The following is a 12222-nucleotide window of genomic DNA, read 5'->3' on the forward strand; positions in this document are numbered from 1 at the left end:
AGTGCCTCATGAACCGGAACTGCCTTAATGTAAAGGACTCCAAGATGTGTACTGACATAGGCTCGCAAACGCAACGTGTGAGATATTATGATGATCTGTGCTGTATATGACGATATGTACTTAATATATGCAATGAACATAAATCCTGTCTTATCAGAAGTATTTCTGCCATTAGCAGCCCTGATACCTCTTTCTAGGCAGAATGCTTTCAATTGTATCCCTGCTTCTGACCATCATTTTACTGGAGATAACTCCAGATTGGTTGTATCCCAAGCGCTGTCTTCTTCCACTGTAAGGTAACTATCCTCACTGTCCAATGGCTCAAAGGTTACATTGAAATCACCAGCTAATATAACTGAAGATTCACCTGCCCTTTTGTCCACAAGCTCTTCTAGAGCCGCTATGGTGTCAGATTTCCTCCCGCCTCTAACCCCTCTTGCACAAAAGTTGTAAATGTCGATATTGCCATGAGGACTGTTCATCAGTCGGATTCCAATGATGTCAGGGCTCCCTGTCGGGAGCTCCAGGACTGGGACACCGATTCCTTGGCAAATCCAGATAGTCATTCCCCCAGATGGACAACCCTTGCATCCAGGGATGCATCCAGGGATGGTCGGGTGAAGAAATTTAGATATCCTGGGCAGAAAACTGGAATTGCTGACCAGGTTTCCTGGAATAGACAGATGTCATATTGTTCTATGAAAATGTTCCAGTAGTCGGAGGCTGTCTTGGACCTTTGCCCTGCAATATTTCATGACAATAAAGATGTTTGATGTATTGCAATATGGGTTGTTGGTGGAATAACAACCCCAGTATCCACCTTCCCCATAGGGGGTCTCATAGGACTCCACCTTGTGATATTGCATGTTTGCTCTTGACCAGGAGTTTCACTTACTTACTGGGTGGTGTAGCCATCTGTCTGGGCCAGTGATGGGACCTGCTTTATTATGCAAGAGGGAGAGTGTAGTTGTCATTCTATTTCCCTTAACGGTGATGACCTACTATCAGAGAATAAGGGGGGAAGAGGTTTAGCCAATGAGGTTGTCTCAGGGAGCGAGTGCTTGATGCGGATATTAGACTTTGTTAAATGATGGGTAAGTAGATTGAATGCCATCAGGTTCCAACTATGTCTTGACAGTAAAATGTAATTGCTATAGCATCAATAGAGGCCCTCCTTACAGGAAATCTATTAGCCCCTTTTTCACCTTCCCTGATGACTGACTGACAGCCTCTTACTTGTCGAATCCTTTGAATGCTCTTATCAATTAGAGAAGCCTCATCTTCTCTAGCTGAGTTAGATGCAAGTTTGGGAACACCTATTAAATAAACTACTTTTCCCTTATTGGGAGCCCTAGCTGCACTTTGTGTGGTGTAAAGAAGTTTTACCACAGAAATAGATGGAGCAGCCAAGGGTGGTAGGACGATGTCAAAATTGGGTCGATGTCGTGGGCCAGCTCCCTTATTTACAGGCCTACTCACATGAATGGGTAACAAAGGGCCATTTTTGTTGCATAGCGCCAAGAGATGTAGACCCCCCCTTTATCATGTCTAATATTCCCCTCTGAATTCCCCTCCAGAGTCACACCTGTGTGTCCCGAGCAATTCACTACTCCAGGTACCCCTACTATGCTGGCAGGTAGAATACTCATTTGTTTTTTTCATATGACAAATCTCACAGAGTGCCAGAGACAAGGAGTCAGAAAGACTATTAACAAGAGCTTTGAGATCTTTGACTTACTGGACCAAATACGGGATCTGGGACTTAAGGGACTTATGGGGGCATTCTTCAACAGGTAGATCGTCAGCCAAGGGATTGAGATGTTTGTCTCTACTCTCTGCCTCTGCCTCTACTGGAGAGGTGTGGCTCACTAGTTAGAGGCGGCAGACCCGTAAGCAGAGAATCGGCCAGGGACCAGGGTTCAATTCCCGACGTGGCAGGGTCGTGGACCAGGGTCAAAACGGACTCGATAATTCTCGCCTCGGTACCTACTCTAACCAGGAACACACTCGGCAACTCTGGGCATTAAGCTTGCCTCATCTCTACAACGGCCCCCCACAGACGCAGGGGTGCCTGGTTTCACCTTGGAGATACCCAGAAAGGGACCATCTCACAGGGATAGCCAGGACGGGTTCCCCAGCCGTCTACAGCGCCGGGACGCCCCGTTGCTGGGGCAGCTGTGCGCTTTACAAGTCTACAACATTTACTCGTGTGTGAGATTGGACCTGTAGGTGGGGGATTTATGCCCTGACATTGCTAGAGGTTCTCGGTCAGCATGCATGCTATTTTCTTAGCCCTTATCAACTACAAGGCCACCTGGATTATTTACAGTGACCTCAGGGACAGGATGGACCTGGGCCTGTAATACCTGTAACATTGTGAACCTATTACTGCAAGGGAAGTCGTCAGAGAGCGATGGAGCAGTATTATCATGAAAGGTTAGGATAGAGGGATGCGCAGACAAAGTTGCCAGCTGCGTTCCTCTGTTTTTAGCCTTTGTGAACATAGCAGATACCTGCCTAATATCAACAGGACTGTGAGGGTCAGGCTGTGTAATCTATGCTGACGGTTTACTCATGTTAGCTGGATCAAGTAAATCCTCACATTCTGATATTAGGCTGTCTATACGATCCAAAACCCCTTTCCTAACTGCCGGACTGCAATTCGTGACTTTCTTTTTTGATTTCCTTTTTTGAGCATCACCCAAACCACCCTCAGCGGCTTTTCTGTTCCCCATAATGGCTAGTTAGCACCAAATAGTTCTAAATCTGACAAGAGGGAGTACCTTTGTTTATCTAATCAGTCAATGTCCCCGTTTGGGTTGTGATTCGGAAGAGTACAGGAAGGACGAAATCATCCTTGTCACTTGCCGAATACATGCACTAGTTCAACTGGCGATGTATCATATGTGTGCTAGGCGCTTAGACCTGAAACCACGGCAACCTTCTGACCTCTCAGCAGTCTTTGACCAAGGATACGGCAAGAACCCTCCTGTGGACGTGGGTATTTCATAAGCACTTTCCTGTAAGCCCTTTCTGGTCCCACCAACCTAGAGAGTGGGCCCAGCCCGGCCTCAAATGGCTGCGGATGGGTGCAAATGGGCCTGACCTTGGCCCAGGCGTTTCCTGGGCATGGCCCAGGCACGCCTGCAGGGGTCCCACACTGTGGGAGCCCATGATGACCTTTAAGCGCCTCCTGGCACAGCGAGAATTACGTTGGCAGCGTAAGAGTCGCTTGTCAGGCTGGGGCTTGTGGTAACCCTTGATGACCTTTAAGAGCCTCCTGGCGCAGCGAGGATTATGTTGGTGGTGTAGGGGCCGCTTGTCAGGCTGGGGTTTGTGGTCCTGACCCCCAGCGTCCGAAACAAACAATGAAATGGGCTGACCTTTAAGTGCCTCCTGGCGCAGCGAGGATTTTGTTGGCAGCGCAGCAGCCACTTGTCAGGCTGGGGCTTGTGGTATGAGTTAGCGGGTGTTTCGAGATGTTTTGAATTACTATACGGAATGTTTAAAGAATGTTCATGGCTAGGTACTTACATGCTTCCCCAAAGTCCAAAACATATCCTGTCATTGTCCCTTCTCCTCAGTGTTTTGGGGTGGTAAGCGTCTACTACACTCATTTGGAGCAGTAGATGCTGTCTAACTCAAAATTAACCCACAGTGTTTTGTGGTACCTCATCTAGGAAGTAAGGGACTTTTAAATTACTGCTGTGGTATGGTTAGGAAGGTTACTGATTCCATGTTTTTATTGTCATCACAATGAAATATATCAGTTACTGTGCAATTTAGCAAGGTGCATGCATCAATATAACAGGCTGACCCTCAATCAATCAATCAGGGAATTGTGAAGCGCAGTACTCACCCATGAGGGTCTCAAGGGTGGGGGGGTGCAGCTCCGAGTCAGCCGACAAGCCAGGTTTTGAGGCTCTTCCTGAAGGTGTGCAGAGTAGGGGAGTGTCTGATGTTGACCTGGAGCTCATTCCAGGTCTTGGCCGCGACGTAGGAGAAGGCTCTTCCACCCACTCTGGTTCGGCGGATGCACTGGGTTTCTGCTAGGGGCGAAGTCAGCGGAGCAGAGGATTCTTTTGGGTACGTGGAAGGAGACTCTTTCATTGTGGTATTTGGGTCCGGTGTTGTGGAGAGATTTGTAGGAGTGGGTGAGCAGCTTGAAGGGTGCTCTCTTATCGATGGGGAGCCAGTGGAGGTCTCGCAGGTGTTGGGTGATGTGCTCATGTCGTGGGATGCCCAGGACGAGTCTGGCTGCGGTGTTCTGGATGGTCTGGAGTTTGCGTAGCAGGGATTTGTTGATTCCAGCGTAGAGGGCATTTCTGAAGTCCAGTCTGCTTGTTATGAATGCGTGGGTAATGGCTTCGGGTGGGATCCACTTGAAGGTCTTGCGAAGGATGCGGAGGGTGTTTAAGAAGGTGAAGGTGGTGGCTTTGATTTGGTGGGTCATGGTGAGAGAGGAGTTGAGTATGATGCCGAGGTTCCGGGCATGGTCCGTGGGAGTGGGGTGGTTACCGAGGGCAGGGGGCCACCAGGTGTTGTCCCAAGCTGAGGGGGTGGGTCCAAGAATGAGGACTTCTGTCTTCTCCAAGTTGAGCTTCAGACAGCTGCTGCTCATTCAAGCTGCGACGTCTTCCATTCCTTCCTGGAAGCTGAGTCTGGTGGCTTCGGGGTCCTTTGTGAGGGAAAGGATGAGCTGGGTGTCGTCGGCATGGGATACTATGCTGAGTCCATGCTGTCTTGACGATGGCGGCAAGGGGGGCCATGTAGATGTTGAAGAGCATGGGACTGAGTGATGATCCTTGGGGTACTCCGCAGTTGATATCTGTGGGTTCGGAGAGGAAAGGCAGGAGTCCGATCCTTTGGGTTTTGCCCACAAGGAAGAAGCGGAGCCAGTCGAGGGCGGTTCCCTATATGCCAGCATCATGGAGTCTGGCTGCGAGAGTGCGGTGGGAGATGGTGGTGAAGGCTGCAGAGAGTTCTAGTAGGATGAGGGCCGCGGTGTGGCCTTGGTCAAGGAGCGTGCGGATGTCGTCTGTAGAGGTGAGGAGGGCGGACTTGGTGCTGTGGTTACTGCGGAATCCGGATTGGGATGAGTTGAGGATTGCGTTCTCTTCGATAAAGTTTGTCAGCTGGGCGTTGACGATCTTCTCGGTGACTTTGGCTGCGAAGGGTAGGAGAGAGATGGATCAGTGGTTTTTCAAGTCTGTTAGGTCTGCAGAGGGTTTTTTAAAGAGGGGCTTGACTTCTGCGCTTTTCCAGTCATCGGGGAAAGTGCTGGATTCAAAGGTGGCAGTGATGGTGCATCGTAGCTCGGACGCTATGGAAGCGGCAGCTTTGTGGAAGATGTGTGGCGAGCAGGGGTCTGTGGGGGCTACTGAGTGAGTGCTCTTCATGGTCATGGTGGTATCTTTGGTGGTGAGCGGTGTCCAGGCAGTGATGGTGGGCTGGCTGTCGTTGCTGGAGGAAAGGGTGGTTTCTGGAGTCTATTCACTGAAGTTGTCGTAGAGGGCCTTTATTTTCAGGTGGAAGTAGGAGCCGAGCTTGTTGCAGAGGTCTTGGGAGAGTGTGACGTCCGTGGCTTCACTTGGGGGTTTGGTGAATTGCTGGATGATGCTGAAGAGTTCCTTCAAGTTGCTGGAGTTGGTGAGGATTTTGTTCTGAATGAAGGTCCTTTTGGTGGATCTTATGAGTTGGTGGTATTCTATCATGGCGTTCTTATAGGTGGTCTGGTCTACAGTGGTTTTGCTGTTCGTCCATCATTTTTTTAGATGTCTGCAGGTGCGTTTGGATTCATGGAGGTTGGTGGTGAACCAAGTGGCCTCAGAGGGCATTGTCAGTCGGGGTTGGGGAGGGGTTCTAGCTTGTCTGCACAGTTGGTGATCCATTGGTGTAGTTCCTTGGCTGCAGAGTTGGCATCGGTCGAGGCGGGGGGGGGTCGTGGATGAGGTAGGAGTTGAGGTGCTCCTGTGTGACCTTGCTCCAGTTCCTTTGTGGTGGGCGTGGAGTGGGTTTGTGAGTGGTGGCAGTGTTGAAAGAGAAGTGTACACAGTGGTGGTCTGTCCATAGGGACTGCATGGTGTGGCTGAAGCAGATGTTGTTCCCTCCTGCGAAGATGGGGTCGAGGGTGTGTCCTGCCTTTCGATAGTCCGATATTGGCAAGGTTGTACAGGAGGGTGGTGGAGTTGGGGTCGCTGAGGTTGTCGAGGTGGCAGTTCATGTCTCCGATGAGTATGTAGTCCATGGAGGCAATGGTGTGGGGTGCGATTAGGTAAGCAATGGCAGTGGTGAACGAAGCACAAGGCCCGGGGGGGTCTGAAGGCGAGGGTGCCGCGAAGCGTTGTTCTGGGGCTGGTCGGGTTCTGGAAGTGAAGATGCTCGGTGGTGGAAGGGGAGTCGCTCGTGCTGGAGGTGGAGAGTCGGAGGGAGGGAGTCCTCCTCCTGGGCTGTTGGGGAGGTTTTTCCTCTGGATCTTGTATCCGTCAGGAATGGCGGTGGCGATGTTGGGGGCAGAGGAGGCATTGGTTCAGGTTTCTGTGAAGATGGCGACGTCTGGAGAGAGGGTGTCGAGGAGGTCCTATATTTCTACAGTATGTCTGTGCAGTGAGCGCATGTTGAGGAGGACGCACTTCAGGACTTCAGTGGTGCTGGCGTCCGGCATGGGTGCGATGGTCGTGGGGGTGCAGAGGATGGTGTAGGATTGTTGGCAGTGTCGGAAGGGGAACTAGCTGTGGGTGGTGTTCGGCGTAAACAGCTTGAAGTTGTCGTTCCTTCCGGGGTTGAGTGCGAGGAGGGCATCCGAATCGAAGCAGTGGGAGGTAGGAGAACCAGGGTCCCTGTCGCTAGGCGCGGTTGGGTTGTGGACAGGCACAGATGGGCTTGCCTTTGGCATGCTGAAGGCGTGCCAAAAGCACGCCCGCTGCGCGCGGCTGCCCAGTGGCCGCCATTAAATAGGGAAGGTCCATGGAGTCACAAGCAGACTCCGTGGAGCTCCGCTTCGCCGCCCACCTCCACCCCCCACTATTACAAGTAAGTAAACATTAAGTAAAAAATACATTTAAAACCACTTACCTATGTACTGCGGCGTCCCCGGGCTGCAGTCCAGTCAGTAAATTAAGCTGTGCTTGACTCTCTGGTTATTTGGCGCAAAAGCAGTCAGGCATACCTTAGTGGTAATGTATACAGCATTTATGCATTAGACAAACAGTACTAGATTACATTTTCACAATATATTAGACACCAAAATGACAAAAATTCAATCGGTAGAACCAGAGTTATAAGTTTGTAAAGGTTTAGGTGGAGAGGTTCTGCGGAGAGATGCGGGCTCCTATGTCGTGATGCGGCATGCAGCATCTGCTCCGATAAGTAGCTGCAAAGCAAAGTTCGCATTGAGTTGCATCACGCTGCATGTGTTCAGATTAGGAGCTGCAAGGGCTGCAATGTGAGGTCTGTATTGACCTGCGTCATGCTGTGCCGGTCCTGATGCGGAGATGTGACAATGCGTTGGGTTGCATTGCACTGCGCTGCATCAGTTCTGATGGGGGCCATAGTTGGGCTGACAGAGAACCTTTATCCACATTTCCAAAGGTCCAAGACTGTGGAGGAACCACTTGGGTGTTTGGACTCACAGCAGGCAGAGTCTCGAAGCAGGGCTCAAGATGGTTGGAGCCTTTTCTGTCCCTGAGACTCTGATCAGAAGGCCAACCAACTAGCTCTTGGATTCACTCTGGTGGTCCTGGGTTCAAGGTGCAGTTCCAGTCCTTCTTACTCAAGCAGCAAAGGCAGAAGATCAGCAGGGCAGCAGAGCAGTATTTCTTGCAGCAGAGCAACAGAGCAATCCTTCTTTTGAGTCTTTCACAGGCCCAGAGGTGATCTGAAGAGTGGGTCGGAGGGTCCTATTTTTATACCTGGTGCCTCCTTCTAGGTAGGAGAGGATGTCAGAGGTTCTCCTTTCAACAGTGTTTGGAATGTCTGCCTCCCTGCAGTGCCTCCAGCCTGGCTACAGGCACATAAGGCTAGTGTGAAGTTCAATGTGTGCGAGCAGGGCACTGCCTATTGATGTGTATGTGGGACTGTGCACAGCCCCGGCCCCGTTATCGTGCCAGTGATGGTCCATTCAGGCACACCTAGTCCCTTTATTGAGTGGCTGTCTGGCAGGAATATTTATAAAGGAAATAATTTAGCACTGTCTGGGAGGAATATGCAAAGGCGAACTGCCACTTACACCTAGTCATGTGACCCTGGAACGGGCTGCAGACACCAAATGGTTAAACCAAGAAAATGCCAACTTTCTAAGTGTTACTTTCAAAATTGTGCCTTAAAACCCAACTTTACCATTAAAGAGTATTTTGAATTACAGTTTCTGAGGCACCAAACATGGCTTCCCTACCTGTTCCCAAAGAAACGGTAGCACGTATTGAAACGTAACAATGTAACCCAATGTTATCCTATGGTAGAGGTAGGCCTCACTGTAGCGAAAAACTAATTTGGACATTTTTCACTACCAGGACATGTAAAAGTACATGGCCAACCTTTTACTTACAATGCACCCTGCCATATGGGCTGTTTAGGGTGTTCCTTAGGTGTGACATATATATTAAAATATTATTTCTAGGTTTAACAAGGGGGTTATTTGCTAAGTCAAATTGGCAGTTAAAACCTGCTGACAGGCTGCAATTACAGGCCTCAGACATGTTTTAAGGGGTTGCTTAAGTGGGTGGCACAATAGGTGCTACAGGCCTACTAGTAGCTTTAATTTATCAGCCCTGGGCATATTGTATACCAATTTACTAAGGATGTATAAGTAAAGTAAATATGCCTATTAGGTGTAAGCCAGTTTTACCATTTTTTAGGGCACAGACACTTTAGCACAGGTTACCAGTGGTAAAGAGCCCAGAGTCCTAATGCCCAAAAAAATGAATTCAGTAAAACAGGAGGGGTGAAGTCAAAAAATCTGGGGGGTGACCCTGCAGAGAGGGCCAAGTCCAACACTGGGATATCTAGGTATTTTGCTTAGCATAATGCTATTCTAATTTTGTGAATATATATTGTATGCAATTATATGTTCCGTGTTATGGCATTTTATGTTATCTAAAGGATAATTTATATGCATTTGTTTATGTTTTAGTATGTTTTATATTTTATTTCATTTTATGCAACTTTTATTTTTGTTAGTGCACTTGCATGCCTCTTGTATTTTTTTTATATTATCTGTTCTTGTATTTTTATGCTATTTTCTTTTTCAAGTTTTACAACCTTTCACATTCATTTCTGCTTTCTGTTGTTTAATTTAATGTGATGTATATTTTATGTTAGGTTCAATCACCCTATGTTGCTTTAAGTTTTATGTCTTGACAGATTATATTATTTCATGTTATAAGTACTCACCACAAACACATACAGCTATTATCCGTCATGTAAACTGAATAGTTGTACAGACTGTGACAATGTAGTGAGACAATATTTTAGCTGTGCGCCTTAACAAAGAGGTCACACATTTTTCAGATAGCCCATCCTGCTCTCAAGAAGCAAGTGTTGATGAGACTCGGATAGTGAGGCATATAGCATGAACTGAAGAATTTGCAGGAAAAATCTACTTTGAAGAGCGATAACATGCTCCTTGGTTCTTTAGATTTCATCTCATTTCGTGAAATGCTTGGGAAATAATGTAAATGCAGATTTATAGCATGGAGGTCTTGTGTACCAAGGGAGCATTGTCTGAGCTCAGGTCAATAGTACCAGAAACCACAGAATATCCCAGAGTTCACATGTAATGACAGAAAGTACTAATAGACAAAAGTGGCAGACAAAATGAGCTATTGAGCTCTACCAGCTAAAAGCAGAGGACAAGGCATCGCCCTCAGCAATGGCTTTGACACATAGTACATTGCATCATTGTCACCTGTGGAATTCTGCAAAGTGCACCCTGCACATACTCCAGCACATCTCTCTTTTATTGAAGAAGGCATTAGAAACCGCACCTGAAATACCTTGAGCACACAGATGTATGTAGGCACATGCATCCCTTTTGGACTTGGACCTTTCTGCAGGGTTTTCCACAAACTTTTTGCCTTCATCCTCCTGTTCTCTGAACCCATTTATCTATCTAGAATGTGTGCACTGTAAGTATGGAATCACCTGGATTCTCTTGTTGTAGGAAAATCTTGAACTGGTCTTAGTCTGTTGGCAGTCTATTTAATTCAGACATCACATTGGTATACAATATACATAGATAATTAGAGATGATAGTTAAAATATACATTGCACCAGCAACATGGCCATGCGAGCTCTCACTGTGGCTAATTACAGCACAATACACTAAGGCCACAATTTTACAATCTTTAAAGGTCGAGTGCCTCAAGACGCATGTTTTTCAATTGCAACCACTGGATTCAAGGGAGAAGCAGCCAGTGCATGTTACACTCGAACGAAGCAGGTGAAGATATGCTATGTAGCTGCCCCTGCAGCATGTTACGAAGGCGGCTGGCCTCTAATGCTATCTGTACCCATCACAGAGAAAAAAACATACGGCTAATTACAAAGGAGAAAGCAAATGTAAGTTAAAAATAGCCAAGGTTCGTAATTAAATATAAGAAGGAACGAGAGCACTTAAATAATCCTTTATAAAGCGGATAGCTCTGAAACCCACCAAACCCTTCATATACAAAAGCCTCAAAGGCTCCAATACACAGTGCACATCACTAATGAACATATGAAGAAAAGTGCGAGCGTGGGACACTCAGCACGACACTAACAATAAACTCCTTCTTACAGAACATAACTACATCAGAAGACACAAGCAAACTGCATAATTTTGCATCGGATGCACTCAAAGAAGAATGAGGTAACAAGATGAATCAATGTGATAGCGGGGATAACAATAAACAAACAGTTTGAACAAGAGAGTCCGGCAGCAGGCTCTCCTGGTCTAGCGGTACCGACGGATAGAGCGGTGCTGCCTTCCTGAGCGGTTGCCAGGCAGAGGTGAGATCCTGTACCCAGCCTTTGCGGGTACATGCAGGTCCGGGTAAAGGCTGATGATATTGCACTGGCCTTATATCCTTTTTCTGTTTAGTTTGTTCACTTTATTTACTTGCAGTAGCGTTTCTTTGTAAGGTCCTGACGAAAGCCCGATCCAGTTGGGGTCTTCGTGGGCTGAAACATGTTGACCACCCAAAACCTACACCACAGCAGTTCTAAATCCATACTGCAGGTGTACTGCTTTTTAATCCTGACAGTAGGCATCTTATGATTAAAGTTGGCTTTGGTGCCTCCTAGCCAGTTTTAGTTTATCACTATTTCTCACATATTCACCATTTTCATTTTTGCGCTGCACCCTTGCTCACACATCCTTGCTCATCATCTGTGGACTTAGTCAGTCCTAAGTATTAGAAATAAAACATCCCTGAGCTCCTCCCTCTCAGAGAGGGGGTTGTAGCCCCCAAAGGAACTAGGTTTTTCCTTTGGGAGGAGAGTCCCTATGATGAAGCATGTCACCATTGGTGAGTGAGGGATTACGTCCTTAAAGGGATCTGCCCTTATGCATATCTTGTTTATTAGTTTTTCGCCAGTTAGGTTTACTATCACATAGGTTTAAACAATATACCTAGAGGTAGTTCATAGACCCTAGGATTCTTGTGTTTGTTAATAGCGGGGATAACACCCAGAACAAAACCAACAGAATAAAGTCTGCTAAAAGTAATTTCGGGGCTTATTTATGAGCCTCTTGCGCCTGTTTTGCGTCGCCATTGCGTCACTTTTACTGACGCAGCGGTGGCGTAAATAATGCGCCATGTTGCGCCATATTTATGAAGTGATGCATCTAGGCAGAGGTGTCACTTCGTAAGTCCCTGCACTACATTATACCTGCGTCAGGTATAATGTATGCAGAGTGGGCGTTCCCCCGCAAGAAAGCGTTGTAGGAGCGGCGCAGCGAAATCTATGAGATTTCTCTGTGACACTTCTAGGACGCCAATGCGTCACAACCTTATGCCTGCCTCATGGCAGGCGTAAGGGTGATGCAGGCCCTTTCACATGGGGCTTGACCCATGTGAAAGGAACATTGCTGGAGTTGCGTCGGGCTTCCGACACAACTCCAGCAATGCGCCACTTTTTGTGCTGACAGATACGTCAGTTATACTGACGTATCTGTCCTTCCTTGCAACATGATGCATCATATTGTACATATGACGCATCATTGGTGTTGCAAGGAGGACGCAC

Source organism: Triturus cristatus, chromosome 10 (assembly GCF_964204655.1).
Source record: "Triturus cristatus chromosome 10, aTriCri1.1, whole genome shotgun sequence".
NCBI classification, from domain to species: domain Eukaryota; kingdom Metazoa; phylum Chordata; class Amphibia; order Caudata; family Salamandridae; genus Triturus; species Triturus cristatus.